The sequence below is a fragment of the Scylla paramamosain genome, chromosome 26, assembly GCF_035594125.1.
Source record: "Scylla paramamosain isolate STU-SP2022 chromosome 26, ASM3559412v1, whole genome shotgun sequence".
NCBI classification, from domain to species: domain Eukaryota; kingdom Metazoa; phylum Arthropoda; class Malacostraca; order Decapoda; family Portunidae; genus Scylla; species Scylla paramamosain.
In genome coordinates this window covers 20,568,080-20,586,127 of record NC_087176.1, presented here as the reverse complement: position 1 = coordinate 20,586,127, position 18,048 = coordinate 20,568,080, and the positions used below count along the sequence as shown (strand labels likewise).

General features: G+C 41.6%; 2 long non-coding RNA genes across 3 annotated transcripts; one reads left to right on the top strand and one right to left on the bottom strand.

The window, feature by feature from the left end:
- Positions 1–248: 248 nt before the first annotated feature.
- LOC135113937 (uncharacterized) lies at positions 249–8,752 on the bottom strand. Its single transcript, XR_010275135.1, has 3 exons — positions 8,640–8,752; positions 7,201–7,327; positions 249–332 (listed from the first exon to the last, which is right to left on the bottom strand). It is a non-coding gene; the product is annotated as an uncharacterized LOC135113937 (long non-coding RNA).
- Positions 7,733–17,089, top strand: LOC135113936 (uncharacterized). 2 transcript variants are annotated; one of them, XR_010275132.1, is made up of 4 exons: positions 7,733–7,843; positions 14,903–15,009; positions 15,682–15,739; positions 16,145–17,089. It is a non-coding gene; the product is annotated as an uncharacterized LOC135113936 (long non-coding RNA). The 2 variants fall into 2 exon arrangements; XR_010275134.1 differs by lacking the exon at positions 7,733–7,843 and adding an exon at positions 13,842–13,955.
- The last annotated feature ends 959 nt before the right edge of the window (positions 17,090–18,048 follow it).

The following is an 18,048-nucleotide window of genomic DNA, read 5'->3' as shown; positions in this document are numbered from 1 at the left end:
TATTTTTATTTATATTCAAGTTGGACAAAAAATGATATTGTAACTTTTTGTATTACTTGTGTTTTAGTCAGTAAACAACAACGATGAAAACAGCAACAGCAACAACAACAACAACTACTACTACTACTACTACTACTACTACTACTACTACTACTACTACTACTACTACTACTACTACTACTACTACTACTACTAGTACTATTACTACTACTACTACTACTACTATTACTACTACTACTACTACTCACATATCTATAGGTGTTAGCGTTGACCATACTGATGCGGTCTCCCTGAAGATTCTTGGGTCATTTCTCAACAACCTGAAGGCTTTCCTGGTGGCAGATTGTGCTGCATTACAATCAACACATCATCAACAATACCATAATTAATATTTTCATTAATTTTCAACTTCTTTTATATCACCAGATCTCTCACGTCACTAATTACTTTTTGTAATGTCATTATTCTATCAAGTACTTTCCAGCTCTTCTACATTTCCTCAACAGTTTCATATTTTCCAAGCCTCCTTTACTTTCCCTATTTATTTATCCATCTGTTTATTCCTGTCCTTGTATTTCCTCCATCCATGCTCCAACCCTCTGATTCTTCCCTTGTCCTCTTCCTCTTCCTCACACACTCCATCACTCCATCCTCTATCTGTTTCCACCTTGAATGTTCTAATTTTCTTTCTCTCATCTTGTCTCCTTCACATACTCCATCCTTCATTTATTTCCATCCTTGCATGTTTAAGTCTTCTTATTCCCTTCCTATCCTCTCCCTCACACACTCCATCACTCCATCCTTCATTTGTTTCCATCCTTACATATTCAAATTCTCTCATTCACCTCTTATCCCTTCCGTCACAGACTCCATCACTCCATCCTTGCCTGCTCTTATTCTCTTATTCTCTTCCCATCCTTTCCCTAACAAGTTCCAACACCCTTACACTTCAGTGGAGGTCAAACTCTCTAACCCATAGCTTTCAACACCCAGCCTGCACATTCTAAATGCTGTCACACATCCCTCCTGCCTCCCAAACACTGTCACACATCCCTCCTGCCTCCCAAACACTGTCACACATCCCTCCTGCCTGATAGTAGAAGAAAAGGACAGGAAAGCGGAAGGTTTTTTTCCCCTCCCTCCGCTCCCTCCGGCATGAGCCGTACAGGAAAACAGGTCGGAAAGAAATACCTTACGGGGTTAGAGAAGAAAAAAAAAAAAAAAAAAAAAACGAAGAAAATTTTACAATAAAGAAAGAAAATATATGAAATGAAGTCCTCCCATTTCCTATAGGCAAGGAAGTTAATCACTAACAAACAAACGGTGTTAGCCGCAGATTGCAGGCGATTTATCAAGATGGCTTTTAAAACTTTCAACGGTGTTGCAGTCTATCGCGTGTCGAGGAAGCCCATTCCAGGGATTTACTACTTGCTGGAAAAAAAAAAAAAAAAATTGATTCGTGAGAGTTGAAGGATTTCCCAACAATTTTGCAACCGTTTCCTCGCGTATAATTTGAAAAGAGTATCGTGAAATAGTTATTGCAGTCCATGTTATCAATGCCTTTGATGATTTCAAACACCTGTATTAAGTCGCCTCTTAGTCTCTTTGTGTTAATGGGAAAAGATTGAGTTGTTTAAGACGCTCTTCGTATGGTTTGTTTGTTAGGCTTGGTATCATTTTTGTTACTCTACGCTGAACTCCTTCTAATTGATCAATGTCTTTCTGGTAGCAGGGGCGCCATGCTTGAACGCAATATTCCAAAAGGGGACGGACTAAAGAGTTATACAAAGTGAGGACTGTATCCTTAGATTCAAATTTGAATTTATATTCGAAAGATCTGCCGATTAAGCCAATTACTTTATTCACTTTCTTTACGACTTGTGAACATTGTTGGCTAAGTTTTAAGCTACTCGATATTGTCACTCCTAAATCAATTTCGTTGTCAACGCTTTTAAGTTGGGTACCATTTAAAATATACTTTGCTTTCTCGTGTCTATACCCTACGTGAAGCCCTTTGCACTCATCTGCCAGGTTTGTTTGCCCCCAGTCTGTTAATTATCTAGATTTTTCTGCATTTCTATTACTTGTTCGTTAGAGTCTACGGAATTTGCAATTTCGGTGTCATCAGCAAACTTCGATATTATGCTAGTAACACCCTCATCTATGTCGTTGATATAAACAAGGAAGAGAACAGGTACGTAAGACTGATCCCTGTGGCACCCCGCTGGTTACGTTAGTCCATTTGGATGCTTTTCCATTTATTACTACTCTTTGTTTACGGTTGTTTAGTCATTTTCAGCCCATCGCAACACGTCGCATTGGATACCCTGTGATTTTAGTTTAATCAGTAAACGTTTGTGGGGGACTTTGTCGAAGGCCTTTTCAAAAATCAAGATATATTATATCTACCGTTTTATTCTCGTCATACTGCTTCAGAATATACAAGATGTGTAAAAGGTTCGTCAAACAAGAGCGTTTGTTGCGGAAGCCGTGTTGAGTATTTTTAAGGAAGTTGTTTTATTCTTAGTGATTGACGAGTTTATCTCTTATTAGTGTTTCAAGCATTTTCAATACAACTGAGGTTAAGTTTTTTTTTTATTTTTTTATGTAGAATTGACACTGGCCAAGGGCAACAAAAATCCAATAAAAAAAGCCCACTGAGATGCCAGTCCCATAAAAGGGTCCAAAGCGATAGCCAAAAATTGAAGGAAATGTGTCTTTAAACCTCCCTCTTGAAGGAATTCAAGTCATACGAAGGTGGAAATACAAAAGCAGGCAGGGAGTTCCAGAGTTGACCAGAGAAAGGGATGAATGATTGAGAATACATTAGAGAGGTGGACAGAATAGGGGTGAGAAAATGAAGAAAGTCTTGTGCAGCGAGGCAGCGGGAGGAAGGGAGGCACGCAGTTAGTACGATCAGAAGAGTAGTTAGCATGAAAATAGTGGTAGAAGACAGCTAGAGATGCAACATTGCGGCGGTGAGAGAGAGGCTGAAGACAGTCAGTTAGAGGAGAGGAGTTGATGAGACGAAAAGCTTTTGATACCACCCTGTCTTGAAGAGCGGTATGAGTTAATTGGTTGGTAATTACATGGTAGAGATTTACTGTTTTTTTTTTTTTTTTCAATCGGAGTTAGTTAGCGAGATTCCACTCATCAGGCACTATACCGAACTGCAGGGATTTATTGAACAATATGGTTAGTGGTTTAACTAATTCGGATTTCGCTTGTGTTAAGATGCGGGGAGAGATTGTGTCAGGCCCGGGTGACTTGCTAACTTTAAATTTATCGATGCATTTTGACGCGTCACTTTGTGTCATACTGTTGCTGCATAACTGATAAACAATGTGGTGTAGTCGTGAGTCAAGTCACTGGTATATTTAAATGAGAGATCAGACCAGACCAGTATTCTAAAACGCTTTGCTCTCTCACCACGACTGTTTGCCAGAGCCACAGAGATGACCACCAGGATTCTTGACAGTGTTTCTCCTCGTAACAATGTACAAATCCAGTTAATCTGTCACTACAACTGTAAAAACACCTTCAAAAAGCTGCTTGTAACTTCAAGTAGAGCCTTTGAAAAGTAGTGGAGGTGTTGTGCAGCCGCCCTCTCCTTATCTCCCTCCTTCTCCTCCTCCTTTTCTTCCTCCTCTTACTCCTGCTACACCCAATAGCTTCCTACCCTCCCTCCCCCTCCACTTCCAACACACCCCTCACCAGATCAAAGGGAGAACCAGCACCCACGCCCCTCCCTCCCCCCTCGCCAGATGAGGTACCTGGTGTGGGGGCGAGGCGGTGGAGGGGTGGGGTTACAGGTGAAAGCTCCAGGGTCACGTGATACTACAAGAGGTTGACGACTTGTTCGGCCACGCCAGCTCGAGGACTATCATTGTGTGTGTGTGTGTGTGTGTGTGTGTGTGTGTGTGTGTGTGTGTGTGGAGACTGACGGGTGAGTTTGCATGTGTCTGTCTTTTTTTTTTTTTTTTTATGTAGGAAGGACACTTGCCAAGGGCAACAAAAATCTAATAAAAAAAATGCCCACTGAAATGCCAGTCCCATAAAAGGGTCAAAGCAGTGGTCAAAAATTGGTGGATAAGTGTCTTGAAACCTCCCTCTTGAAGGAATTCAAGTCATAGGAAGGTGGAAATACAGAAGCAGGCAGGGAGTTCCAGAGTTTACCAGAGAAAGGGATGAATGATTGAGAATACTGGTTAACTCTTGCGTTAGAGAGGTGGACAGAATAGGGGTGAGAGAAAGAAGAAAGTCTTGTGCAGCGAGGCCGCGGAAGGAGGGGAGGCATGCAATTAGCAAGATCAGAAGAGCAGTTAGCATGAAAATAGCGGTAGAAGACAGCTAGATATGCAACATTGCGGCGGTTAGAGAGAGGCTGAAGACAGTCAGTTAGAGGAGAGGAGTTGATGAGACGAAAAGCTTTTGATTCCACCTTGTCTAGAAGAGCAGTATGAGTGGAACCCCCCCAGACATGTGATGCATACTCCATACATGGACGGATAAGGCCCTTGTACAGAGTTAGCAGCTGGAGGGGTGAAAAAAACTGGCGGAGACGTCTCAGAACACCTAACTTCATAGAAGCTGTTTTAGCTAGAGATGAGATGTGAAGTTTCCAGTTCAGATTATAAGTAAAGGACAGACCGAGGATGTTCAGTGTAGAAGAGGGGGACAGTTGAGTGTCATTGAAGAAGAGGGGATAGTTGTCTGGAAGGTTGTGTCGAGTTGATAGATGGAGGAATTGAGTTTTTGAGGCATTGAACAATACCAAGTTTGCTCTGCCCCAATCAGAAATTTTAGAAAGATCAGAAGTCAGGCGTTCTGTGGCTTCCCTGCGTGATATGTTTACCTCCTGAAGGGTTGGACGTCTATGAAAAGACGTGGAAAAGTGCAGGGTGGTATCATCAGCATAGGAGTGGATAGGACAAGAAGTTTGGTTTAGAAGATCATTAATGAATAATAAGAAGAGAGTGGGTGACAGGACAGAACCCTGAGGAACACCACTGTTAACAGATTTAGGAGAAGAACAGTGACCGTCTACCACAGCAGCAATAGAACGGTCAGAAAGGAAACTTGAGATGAAGTTACAGAGGGAAGGATAGAAACCGTAGGAGGGTAGTTTGGAGATCAAAGCTTTGTGCCAAACTCTATCAAAAGCTTTTGATATGTCCAAGGCAACAGCAAAAGTTTCACCAAAATCTCTAAAAGAGGATGACCAAGACTCAGTAAGGAAAGCCAGAAGATCACCAGTAGAGCGGCCTTGACGGAACCTATACTGGCGATCAGATAGAAGGTTGTGAAGTGATAGATGTTTAAGAATCTTCCTGTTGAGGATAGATTCAAAAACTTTAGATAGGCAGGAAATTAAAACAATAGGACGGTAGTTTGAGGGATTAGAACGGTCATCCTTTTTAGGAACAGGTTGAATGTATGCAAACTTCCAGCAAGAAGGAAAGGTAGATGTTGATAGACAGAGCTGAAAGAGTTTGACTAGGCAAGGTGCAAGCACGGAGGCACAGTTTCGGAGAACAATAGGAGGGACCCCATCAGGTCCATAAGCCTTCCGAGGGTTTAGGCCAGCGAGGGCATGGAAAACATCATTGCGAAGAATTTTAATAGGTGGCATGAAGTAGTCAGAGGGTGGAGGAGAGGGAGGAACAAGCCCAGAATCGTCCAAGGTAAAGTTTTTAGCAAACGTTTGAGCAAAGAGTTCAGCTTTAGATATAGATGTGATAGCAGTGGTGTCATCTGGTTGAAATAGAGGAGGGAAAGAAGAAGAAGCAAAGTTATTGGAGATATTTTTGGCTAGATGCCAGAAATCACGAGGGGAGTTAGATCTTGAAAGGTTTTGACATTTTCTGTTAATGAAGGAGTTTTTGGCTAGTTGGACAACAGACTTGGCATGTTTCCGGGCAGAAATATAAAGTGCATGAGATTCTGGTGATGGAAGGCTTAAGTACCTTTTGTGGGCCACCTCTCTATCATGTATAGCACGAGAACAAGCTGTGTTAAACCAAGGTTTAGAAGGTTTAGGACGAGAAAAAGAGTGAGGAATGTACACCTCCATGCCAGACACTATCACCTCTGTTATGCGCTCAGCACACAAAGACGGGTCTCTGACACGGAAGTAGTAGTCATTCCAAGGAAAATCAGCAAAATACCTCCTCAGGTCCCCCCAACTAGCACAGGCAAAACGCCAGAGGCACCTTCGCTTAGGGGGATCCTGAGGAGGGATTGGAGTGATAGAACAAGATAAAGATACGAGATTGTGATCGGAGGAGCCCAACGGAGAAGAAAGGGTGACAGCATAAGCAGAAGGAGTTTACCTGTATATTTATCTCTCTATCTCTCTCTCTATCTATCTATCTGTCTGTCTGTCTGTCTGTCTGTCTGTCTGTCTGTCTATTTTTTCTATCTATCTGACTGGCAGGTGAGTTTACACGTGTCTGTTGAGTTTACCTGTGTGTCTATTTGTCTATCTCTCTATCTATTTATCTATCTATCCATCTCACCTCACTGTACAAGATTTTTTACTTTCTCTCGCCATTATTCTATTCGGTTCACCTCCCTAATACAAGAGTTTACCTGTGTGATTATTTGTGTGTGTGTGTGTGTGTGTGTGTGTATCTATAGTTTTATTTTCCTTGTGTATCTAGGTGTTTATCAGTGTTTGTGTTTGTGTGTCATTATTTGTCTCTCTATCCATCTGATTTATTTGTCGTTTTGTTTGTTTTGCATTTATTTACGTAAGTGTAGTATACTGGGTCGAAACTAATGCTGCTACTACTACTACTACTACTATTACTACTACTACTATGCTACTACTACTACTACTACTACTACTACTACTACTACTACTACTATTACTACTACTACTACTACTACTACTGTGTTATTTGTACATGTTTTTCTCTTCTTCTCCTCCTCCTCCTCCTCCTCCTCCTCCTCCTCCACAACGACATGTTTTCACAAACCGGTTGAAAATTGAGATGGAAGGTAATTTTCAAGGTAGTTTTTCGGTTGTGTTACTTAAGTGTGGCAAGATCGAAACACACACACACACACACACACACTTATACCTTTATATCAGAAGAAGAAGAAGAAGAATAGTAACAACAACAACAACAACAACAACAACAACAACAATAACAACAACAACAACAACAACAACAACAACAATATGAGGGTACTTACTCTTCACGGCAGTAGTAGTAATAGTAGTATTAGAAGAAGTAGTAGAACACACAATTCTCTTTCCACACGTAATAACTATCACTTTGCGTGCGTGCGTGCGTGCGTGCGTGCGTGTGTGCATGCGTATCTGAAAGGAGAAAGAGAGAACAATTATTATTTTCCTGTGAAATATTAAGACACAACACTACAACATAACAACACGTGAATATTGAATAATCTATCCACCTACCCATCTGTCCCTATCCTACCTTAACTTAACCTAACCTAATCTATTTATCTACCCATCTATCTCTAACCAAACCTTACCAAACGTCCCTATCTACTCTTCTAATCTCTTTACCCATCCCAAGGCGTCCACAAAACTCAGCCTAACTTAACCTAACCTAACTTAACCTACCGTAACTAGACCCAACGTAACAATACTTACAATCTACTCACCCACATACCAACCACCCACCTAATCTACCTCTCTCCCCCACAGGCGCCCACACAGCTGCTGGTGGAGGTGCAGGAGGGGGCTGTACGTAGATGTAATACACCACATGACTTACTACACCTGGTCTGCACCTGGCAAACACTTCAGCTTGCAGTACCAGTTGGTGCCCGCTAGTGTGTGGACCTGCCGACAGAACGGAGCCTGCAGGTGTGTGTGTGGCAGGTGTGGGGGGCGTTGTGGAGGTTGGGAAGGGTCGTTGGGATGTAGGAGGATGTTGATTGGGCTAGGGGTTAGATAGATTGATAAATAGATAGATAGGTAGAAGGCAATTAACTAGACAGACAGACAAATAGGTAGATAGATAGATAGACTGATTGATAGACTGGTGTGTGTATGTGTGTGTGTGTGTGTTAACACTACTACTATTACTCTTACCACTAATACCAATTAAAACTACTATTTCCACATACGAATAACAAGGATAAAAATATTGATAGTAGTAGTAGTAGTAGTAGTAGTAGTGGGCGGATGGGAGGGTGAGTAGCTGACTGACTGACTGACTGACTGACTTGATATTTGACTGGCTGACTGAGCAACTGACTGTCTTACCGGCTTACTGACTGATTGACTGACTGGCTGGCTGGCTGGTTGACTGGCTGGCTGAATAGATGGATGAATGGATGGATGGCTGACTGACTGACTGACTGGATATCTGACTGGCTGACTGAGCAACTGACTGTCTTACCGGCTTACTGACTGATTGACTGACTGGCTGGCTGGCTGGCTGGCTGGCTGAATAGATGGATGGATGGATGAATGGCTGACTGACTGGCTGGCTGGCTGAGTGGATATCTGACTGGCTGACTGGGCAACTGTGTCTTACCGGCTTACTGACTGACCGACTGGCTGACTGACTGACTGACTGTTTGACTTGGTATCTGACTGGCTGACTGGGTAATTGACTGACTCACCGGCTTATTGACTGGATGACTGGTTGACTTACCGGATTACTGATTGACTGGCTGACTAGTTTTCTGGCAGGCTGACTGACTGACTGACTGATTGACTGGTGGAGATGCGACACGAGTAACGTTTAAGACGGGACTGAGAGAGAGAGTGAGAAAGTGAGAGTGAGAGAGGGTACTGGGGTAAGAAGAGCAGGATGTGGGCTATGATGGGCAGCGTGGTTAGGTAGTTAAGGAATGGGAGAGAGGAAGAGGGAGAGGGAGGGGATGGGAGGGAGAGGGAGAGTGAAAGTGAGAGATGGTTGAGTTAGGTTGTTTGTTATTTCTTGTTATTTTTTATGTTGTTGTTCGTTCTCTCTCTCTCTCTCTCTCTCTCTTTCTCTCTCTCTCTCTCTCTCTCTCTCTCTCTCTCTCTCTCTCTCTCTCTCTCTGAGTGGCTTGAGGTGCCATTATATACGAAGTGTATGAGAGCAGAAATGGTTCACCACAATATCAATTTTGTCCTTGATCTTCTCTTCAAGTGAGTCTTCCTTGTAGTATGTTTATGTTTTTTATTGTTTTGTCGAAGCAGTAGTGGTAGTAGTAGTAATAGTAGTAGTAGTAGTAGCAGTATCACTTGTAATAGTAGTAGTAGTAGTAGTAGTAGTAATAGTAGTAGTAGTAGTAGCAGTATCACTTGTAATTGTAGTAGTAGTAGTAGTAGTAGTTGTATTATTATTAGTAGTAGTAGTAGTAGTAGTAGTAGTAGTAGTAGTAGTAGTAGTAGTTTTTTTTTTTTTTATGTAGGAAGGATACTGGCCAGGGGCAACAAAAATATAATAAAAAAAAATGCCCACTGAAATGCCAGTCCCATAAAAGGGTCAAAGCAGTGGTCAAAAATTGGTGGATAAGTGTCTTGAAACCTCCCTCTTGAAGGAATTCAAGTCATAGGAAGGTGGAAATAGAGAAGCAGGCAGGGAGTTCCACAGTTTACCAGAGAAAGGGATGAATGATTGAGAATACTGGTTAACTCTTGCGTTAGAGAGGTGGACAGAATAGGGGTGAGAGAAAGAAGAAAGTCTTGTGCAACGAGGCCGCGGAAGGAGGGGAGGCATGCAGTTAGCAAGATCAGAAGAGCAGTTGGCATGAAAATAGCGGTAGAAGACAGCTAGATGTGCAACATTGCGGCGGTGAGAGAGAGGCTGAAGACAGTCAGTTAGAGGAGAGGAGTTGATGAGACGAAAAGCTTTTGATTCCACCCTGTCTAGAAGAGCAGTATGAGTGGAACCCCCCCAGACATGTGATGCATACTCCATACTCGTACATGGACGGATAAGGCCCTTGTACAGAGTTAGCAGCTGGAGGGGTGAAAAAAACTGGCGAAGACGTCTCAGAACACCTAACTTCATAGAAGCTGTTTTAGCTAGAGATGAGATGTGAAGTTTCCAGTTCAGATTATAAGTAAAGGACAGACCGAGGATGTTCAGTGTAGAAGAGGGGGACAGTTGAGTGTCATTGAAGAAGAGGGGATAGTTGTCTGGAAGGTTGTGTCGAGTTGATAGATGGAGGAATTGAGTTTTTGAGGCATTGAACAATACCAAGTTTGCTCTGCCCCAATCAGAAATTTTAGAAAGATCAGAAGTCAGGCGTTCTGTGGCTTCCCTGCGTGATATGTTTACCTCCTGAAGGGTTGGACGTCTATGAAAAGACGTGGAAAAGTGCAGGGTGGTATCATCAGCATAGGAGTGGATAGGACAAGAAGTTTGGTTTAGAAGATCATTAATGAATAGTAAGAAGAGAGTGGTTGACAGGACAGAACCCTGAGGAACACCACTGTTAATAGATTTAGGAGAAGAACAGTGACCGTCTACCACAACAGTTGTTGTTGTTGTTGTTGTTGTAGCACTAGTAGTAGTAGTAGTAGTTGTAGTAGTAATAGTAGTAGTAGTTGTAGTAGTTGTTGTTGTAGTAGTAATAGTAGTAACAGTACTGTTGTCGTTATTAAAGCTACTCTGGAAAAACAGTACACACTAGCTTGAGTACATAAACACATACATACATACATACATACATACATACATGTACACTCTACCTGTCTATATATACAACTAGTGTGAGGAGCTGCAGCACAACGGATAAAAACTCACCACTTTCAAAGCAAATAAGTAAATATAAATAAATAATCACAATACTACAAAATGCAAGACCTGCTTATGTGAAGAAAAATACCAGCTTTTGCCTCAATATATATATATATATATATATATATATATATATATATATATATATATATATATATATATATATATATATATATATATATATATATATATATATATATATATTTAACTCTGATTGATTGATTGATACATTTATTGTTGCATTAATAATGAAATACAACAAAGGAGGAGGACGGACCTTGCCACCCACCCCTTGGGCAAAGATTTAAGGGTAGGGTATCAAAAATGTAAAAATATAGTATACATTACAAAAATATGAGTAAATAAATCAATACAGATATTGCACACCTTATTGCATAAATATCCTACGGTCTGGGAGCAAACGTAGGATATTCCTTGAGTATTTCCCTGAGAGTGGCTGAGTCTAAGAAATGGTCAATGAGGCTATACAAGTCATGTTGACCTCGCAGCCTAAATGTAGCAATGAGAGGACATTCCGTGACATAATGACGCAGAGTGTGTCCCCTTGGTGCAGCACATAGCACACAGCACACGCCAGGAGAAGCACCGACTTCCCAAAAGTATTTATAGCCTAATCTGAGCCTCACTGCCACCCTATCATGTGATGCAGTGTGTCTCCCATAGGTGTAAGCACAGCTCTGGGAGGCACGCACATAGTGAAGACTACTGCCACTGCCCCTATGGCAACAAAGCTCCAACTGATCACTAATGCTACTCTGTACTGGCAACAAAGCTCCAACTGATCACTAATGCTACTATGTACTGGCAACAAAGCTCCAACTGATCACTAATGCTACTATGTACTGGCAACAAAGCTCCAACTGATCACTAATGCTACTATGTACTGGCAACAAAGCTCCAACTGATCACTAATGCTACTATGTACTGGCAACAAAGCTCCAACTGATCACTAATGCTACTATGTACTGGCAACAAAGCTCCAACTGATCACTAATGCTACTATGTACTGGCAACAAAGCTCCAACTGATCACTAATGCTACTATGTACTGGCAACAAAGCTCCAACTGATCACTAATGCTACTATGTACTGGCAACAAAGCTCCAACTGCTCACTAATGCTACTCTGTACTGGCAACAAAGCTCCAACTGATCACTAATGCTACTCTGTACTGGCAACAAAGCTCCAACTGATCACTAATGCTACTCTGTACTGGCAACAAAGCTCCAACTGATCACTAATGCTACTATGTACAAAGTCCTTCATGCTACTCTTAACATAGCCCACAGTGTACTCAGCGCCAGGATCCACTGTGTCGTCCTGAAGGGCACATTGAGCAAGGCGGTCTGCCCCTTCATTAAGCGGGATACCCACATGAGAGGGTATCCAGGTGAAGTGGACCGTGGCACCACCACCTTCTAGGGTGTGGATGAGATCAAGACATTTATTAAGTAGATCACAGTCCATGGGGGAGGTAGATTGGAGAGCATACAGTGCAGCCTGACTGTCAACATAGAAGAATACATCCTTACGGAGAGGCGCCACAATATGGAGCGCCTCCAGAACAGCACACAGTTCTGTTCTAGTGGAGGACATGTGTGCAGGGAACCGCCTGGAAACCTCAGTGTCAGTGTAGCGATTGGCAGAAATGTAATCGCGGATGAACAGCCCACATCCGGACCTGCTGCCATTGACTGAACCATCACAATAAACATGAATAGCCTGAACGTGGGGTCTACTTGGACAATTTAGTCATGAACATGTCTTACAGCACATGAGGGAGCCAGTTCCTCTTGGGCTGATGCAGTGAGTGAATATCAACAGTGACACGGTGAGGGTTCCAAACGGGTTGGAGCGGTGACATAACAACGTTAATACAGGCCTCGACTATACCTACACTTGTAGGAACTCCCAGGATCTTCCTGAGGTATGGAGTTGTAGGAGTCCGAGGATCACGATACAGGGGGGTCAGTGATCCCTTCAGAGAGTCGGAGCCCGTGCATAGCATCCGACCAACAGTACGACAAGTAATTTTCTGTATCCTACATATAATACTCGGCAGGTGCAGTTCAGCTCTGAAGACCTCAGTCCTTGCAGTCCTGGGGCATCCCAAAATTATTCTCATAGCTTCATTCTGAACAATCTCCAGGGGACGGAGCTGGGTGGCACTAAACTGTATTAAAATAGGAGCTGCGTAGTCAATGATGGACCGTACAACAGATATATAGAACATCCTTAGAACTGGAATGCCAGCCCCCAGGCCCCTGTTTGCTAGCAGCCGCAGTGGCGCTAGCCGTGGCAGACAGAGGTCTCGAACATAGTGTACAGCGTGGAGTGACTTCCTGAAACTCAGCTGTACACCCAGGTACTTATGTGTATGAACTCTAGGGATGGGAACATTATTTACAGTGGGCAGTCGAGAGACCTTCCCTTTGGCTTGAAATTTGGTTTTATATTCATTAATTACAAGTCCCATTTGAACACACAATGCTGCTCGTTGTGACAGAGCTGACTGGAGAGTCCTGGGTGTGGGGCATTGGAGGAGTATGTCGTCAGCATAGATGAGGACCTGGGTGACCTGTGGGAAGGAACAACGCGCAATTTTGTCCATTAAAGCATTGAAAAGCATTGGACTAAGGACTCCACCCTGTGGTGTTCCAAGCTCAAAGACTTCCTCAGAGGAGACTGCACCTTGAAACCAAACCTGTGCTGTTCTGTTGTACAAATAGTCCCTGATCCATCCTAAATATCTACCTTTGACACCTTTGAAAATGAATTCATAATAATGTTACACCAGGGGTATTGGTGCGGGTGGCAGCACTGTGGGAGGTGACAGCACTGGGAGAGGCGGGAACAGACTCAACAGAGAGAGAGAGCGGAGACGCGTGGCCGGAGAGGAAGCCAGCGTGTGCCTGCCTGTTGAGTGCATGTCGTGCCCCTGTGAACTTGTAAAGCAGTGTACTTGCGGAGGATTTGTCAATAAACCTAGGAAATAGTGCCCGTGTTTTTCCCTTGTGCCCTGGCCTCGTGTGTGTGTGTGTGTGTGTGTGTGCGCGCGCCTTGTCCCGGCGTTCAGAGTGTGACTCCGCTGCTCTAGTTTCTCGACCCGTACCCGTGTGGATAACACGCCCGCCCGGAGTGAGGGGTGGGCGCAACAATAACATCTTTGTTGGCCCTGTCGAAGGCACTCTTGAGATCAACGAAAGCTCTGCAGGTAGCATCCTTATTTATAAGGCACTCAACAAAACAATGACTTATGGAATGACCTTTTAGGAAGCCATGTACATTGCCAGAGAGTACATGGCCCACCTTGCCTATTCAATATTATCCGTTCCATCATCTTACACAGACAGCTGTTATTAATATATAGTCCGAGTTGGCCACCCTCTTCCCGCTGCTGTAAAAATTATCTATGCCTAGTAAATGGAGTCATTATTAAAAGGACTGGAATTTTGTATCACTTAGATGAATATGTAAGAGAAAGAGATGATTTAGGCTCAAAGCAAAAAATCTTGATATAGCCATAAACTTATTATTTCTTTACTTATCAATAGCATTCATAATTTTTTATGGTAATTACTGTCCTTGAGTATGTGTGAAGTGAGAGATGAATTATACCTTACAGGCTAGTGGAGAATTGTATAAGAAACATGCTTTGGATGTGAGAAAAGTCCAATTATAGAGGTTCCTTCAGTACCTTCGTCAGTTCCGGAATGTTTAATTGTATTTTATTTATTGTATTGTTGGAGGCGACTTGAAGGGCGCGGCGTAGTAGTGGAGTGACAGGCAAGGACATTTAAAGAACTAATGTACAGCACAGACGTATATTTCACCACCAGAGGACAGGACACAGTTACCGTATGCCTCGGAAGTCCCCACAGAACACCCTAAGCTTGATATAGCTGTCACAACGAAAAGGAAAGAAACATAAGTGTGAATAAGAATACATAACACCATTCAGCAAGGACTCCCAGCACCACCCCACAACGCTCAGACCAACACCACCCACACGCCACCACACCCACCTCCCTGCTGCCGTGACGCATTATTTAACGCCTTGCTAAGAGTCATCTTCCCCAAGTGGTTAAGTAATTCTAGATGCAAGGAAAGAAAAGGCAGGAAGATGATTATTGTTATTTTTTATCTTTATTTTCTTTGCAGGAGTGAGTGAGGCAGGATGAGTCTGATGGGTGCTTAGGCTGAGAGTCACGCCGCAGGGTCAGGGAGGGGTACGGCCGGCAGTATGGTGACCCCTACGGCGGCGGCAGGTACGGCTAAGGTGGTCATGTAAAAAAAAATCAAATAACCAGCAAAGGAAAGTAGAATAATTGCTTAAAAACTCAATAAATATGATGAAAAGTAATGAGAGTTTTGGGGATATGGTGGTAATCCTTGCCTAGTAATTTCCAGACACTTACTGCTTGTTTCTGGGCAGAGTGTGATGCCTTATCAAGTTGTTACCTACAGAATGAATTGACCGGCACTGAGACTAATGAACGGAATTAATCTTAACCTAACGCAAAGATAAAAAACACTAGTGCTATTTCAACATTATCCAAAAAAAAATCAAATAACCAGCAAGAAAAAAAAGGATATTGATATTCTGTCTATTTCTTCATTTCTTTATTTAATTTTATTTCTTTATTTCTTTATTTCTTTATTTTTTGTTTTATTTTCACAACTTTAAGGAAGAATTAAATGTTTTCTTGGTTTTTCTCAACAAACAACGAGCCAAAATGAAAATAGCATTGCATCACGATATATCCTGTTCATTATTACTTTTCAAACCATATCTTTGCATCAGCCTAAATGTTTCTGGTTTCCTTTCCTCTTGTGCATCTGTTTCCTTCTTTCCCTCTCCTCTCAGCTAACAGAGGTCGTCTTGCATAGGCTGGGTCAGGTTCCTTGGGTGTGTGGGTTGTAACTCTGTCTCCTCACAGAAAGAAGAGGCACAGTGGGCAAGACTGGGAAGGCAGACAGAAGAGGAGGATGGACTGGGTGAGTAACAGCAGTACTAGTAGAAGTAGTAGTAGTGATAGTTTGATCATAGTAGAGATAGCAGTAAAATATCTAGTTGTGTTATTAGTAGTAGTAGTAGTAATAGTAGAAGTAATACCAGTAGTAGAGGTAGCTTGGTCAAAGTAGTAATGGTAATAATAGTGATAGCAGGATGTTATTTAACTGTATAAAAGAAAGATTAAATCCATATGTAAAACTTAATGGCAGGACCAGTAGCAGCAGCAGTAGTAGTATTAGGAACCATAACAATTCACTATATAAAACAAAAAGCACCAAAGTAATATAGCATCAACAACAACAGTAACAGTAGCAGTAGTAGTAGTAGTAATAGTAGCAGCATTAGTAGTAGCAGTAACAACACTAACTCCACCACTTTACCAACAGGACGACCAGTACTATGGGTCTGGCTGCGGCATCCTACCCACCCCCCAGATGCCCCCACGCTAACTGCCCCGGCGCAACCCTAACATTGGCCCTGCACACTCCTGGGGTGTGGTTGGGGGGTTTGTACTGGGGCGGCCAGGGCGGGGGCTGGGTGGAGCAACAGGGCCGGGGCACAAGATGAAGAAAACGTTGCCGGCTAAGAAGAAAATAGGAGCTAAGGAGGTTAAGACAAGTGGTGGTGGTGGTGGTGGTGCTGGTGGTGGTATGAAACTGAGAATAAGAATGCATCATCAGTCTGATGATATTTGGAATATCAATTATTTAACTTCTGCAACACCTGAGGACAAGACAGAAGCCAGGCAGGAGGGTCATAGGATGCCAGTTGGATGTGGTGAAGGATGTTTTTTGTCTGGGAAGGATAATGAGGAAGTGAAATTGAGTTGCTAATCTGTAGATAAAATGATAAAAGATGAATAAGTGAAATGAAAAAAAAAAAAAATGTGGTGTTTTGGAATGTATAGAACAGTGGGGCTTAGTGTGTGTGTGTGTGTGTGTGCTGGGGGGATGTATCTTTGTTAATTAGAAAGAATATAAGAGATGAATATAATGGTGGGATATATAGCAATTTTTTTTAGTTCAGAAGAAATAAGTTTGGTTTGAGTTTATATATGAATGAGAAAAAGGCTAAAAGAGAGAGAGAGAGAGAGATTTATAATGAACTGGAATGTAAAGCAGTACAAAGCTGTAAAAGAAAGGGATTGATGTTTAGTTTAGATTAATTTGTGTAAAGTAGAGTAAAAAAATGATGTGTTTTGAGTTGATGTATCAGTGTAACCTAGAAAATGGAGGAGAAATTATTGTTTCTTTAAATTTTTTGTCATTGTAAACTAGAAAATATAAATAGTTTTTTTTCATTCTATAGATCATTATAAAATTGAAAAATAATATAGCAGTGGTGTTTATATATATATATATATATATATATATATATATATATATATATATATATATATATATATATATATATATATATATATATATATATATATATATATATATATATATATATATATATATATATATATATATATATATATATATATATATATATATATATATATATATATATATATATATATATATATATATATATATATATATATATTATTTTATGCCATTGTAAACTAAAAAAAATATAGAAGTAATGTGTTAGATTTTTTGGTTTGGTACATTAATTTCACGGTTAATCAGTTTATACTTCCTGTTGTCACCCTTGTCCTGTTCAGGGTGTGAGTGGGCCAAGACCTGCTACAACTCTTCTGCTTGTATGGCAAAAGAAAGTGGCAGTTTTTACTCTTGATTTCCACCCCAAGATATTAGTCGCTGTATTTGTTGAGGATTTCCACCCCAAAAAGTTAAAAATATTAGTCGCTGTATTTGTTGAGGTTCATGTGTGTGTGTGTGTGTGTGTGTGTGTGTGTGTGTGTGTGTGTGTGTGTGTGTGTGAGGGATTTGTACTTCATTCAAGCATCTTTTATTTTCACTACTGTTGATATCTTGTTCACTACTGGAAGATTAGTACTAAGATGTGATTCTTGTTATTTTTAAGGATATTATTGCAATGGTTTTTGTATGATTGCATCTCATTCCTGTTGTACTTTAGAGAGAGAGAGAGAGAGAGAGAGAGAGAGAGAGAACAGGCCCCATTGCTCAAACTAATGATAAAAAAAAACAACCATTCCAAAAAGTATAGATATATTAGTTTTGTGAGTAGAATTTGCCAGAAAGGAAATTTGAAATACATGAGTGTGTGGGAGAGGCAAAGGATATGTAGGGCGGCAGATTGGTGTGTGAAGGATGTGTAGGAGAGGCTGAGGATATCCTGTACACTGTGTGAGGATGGT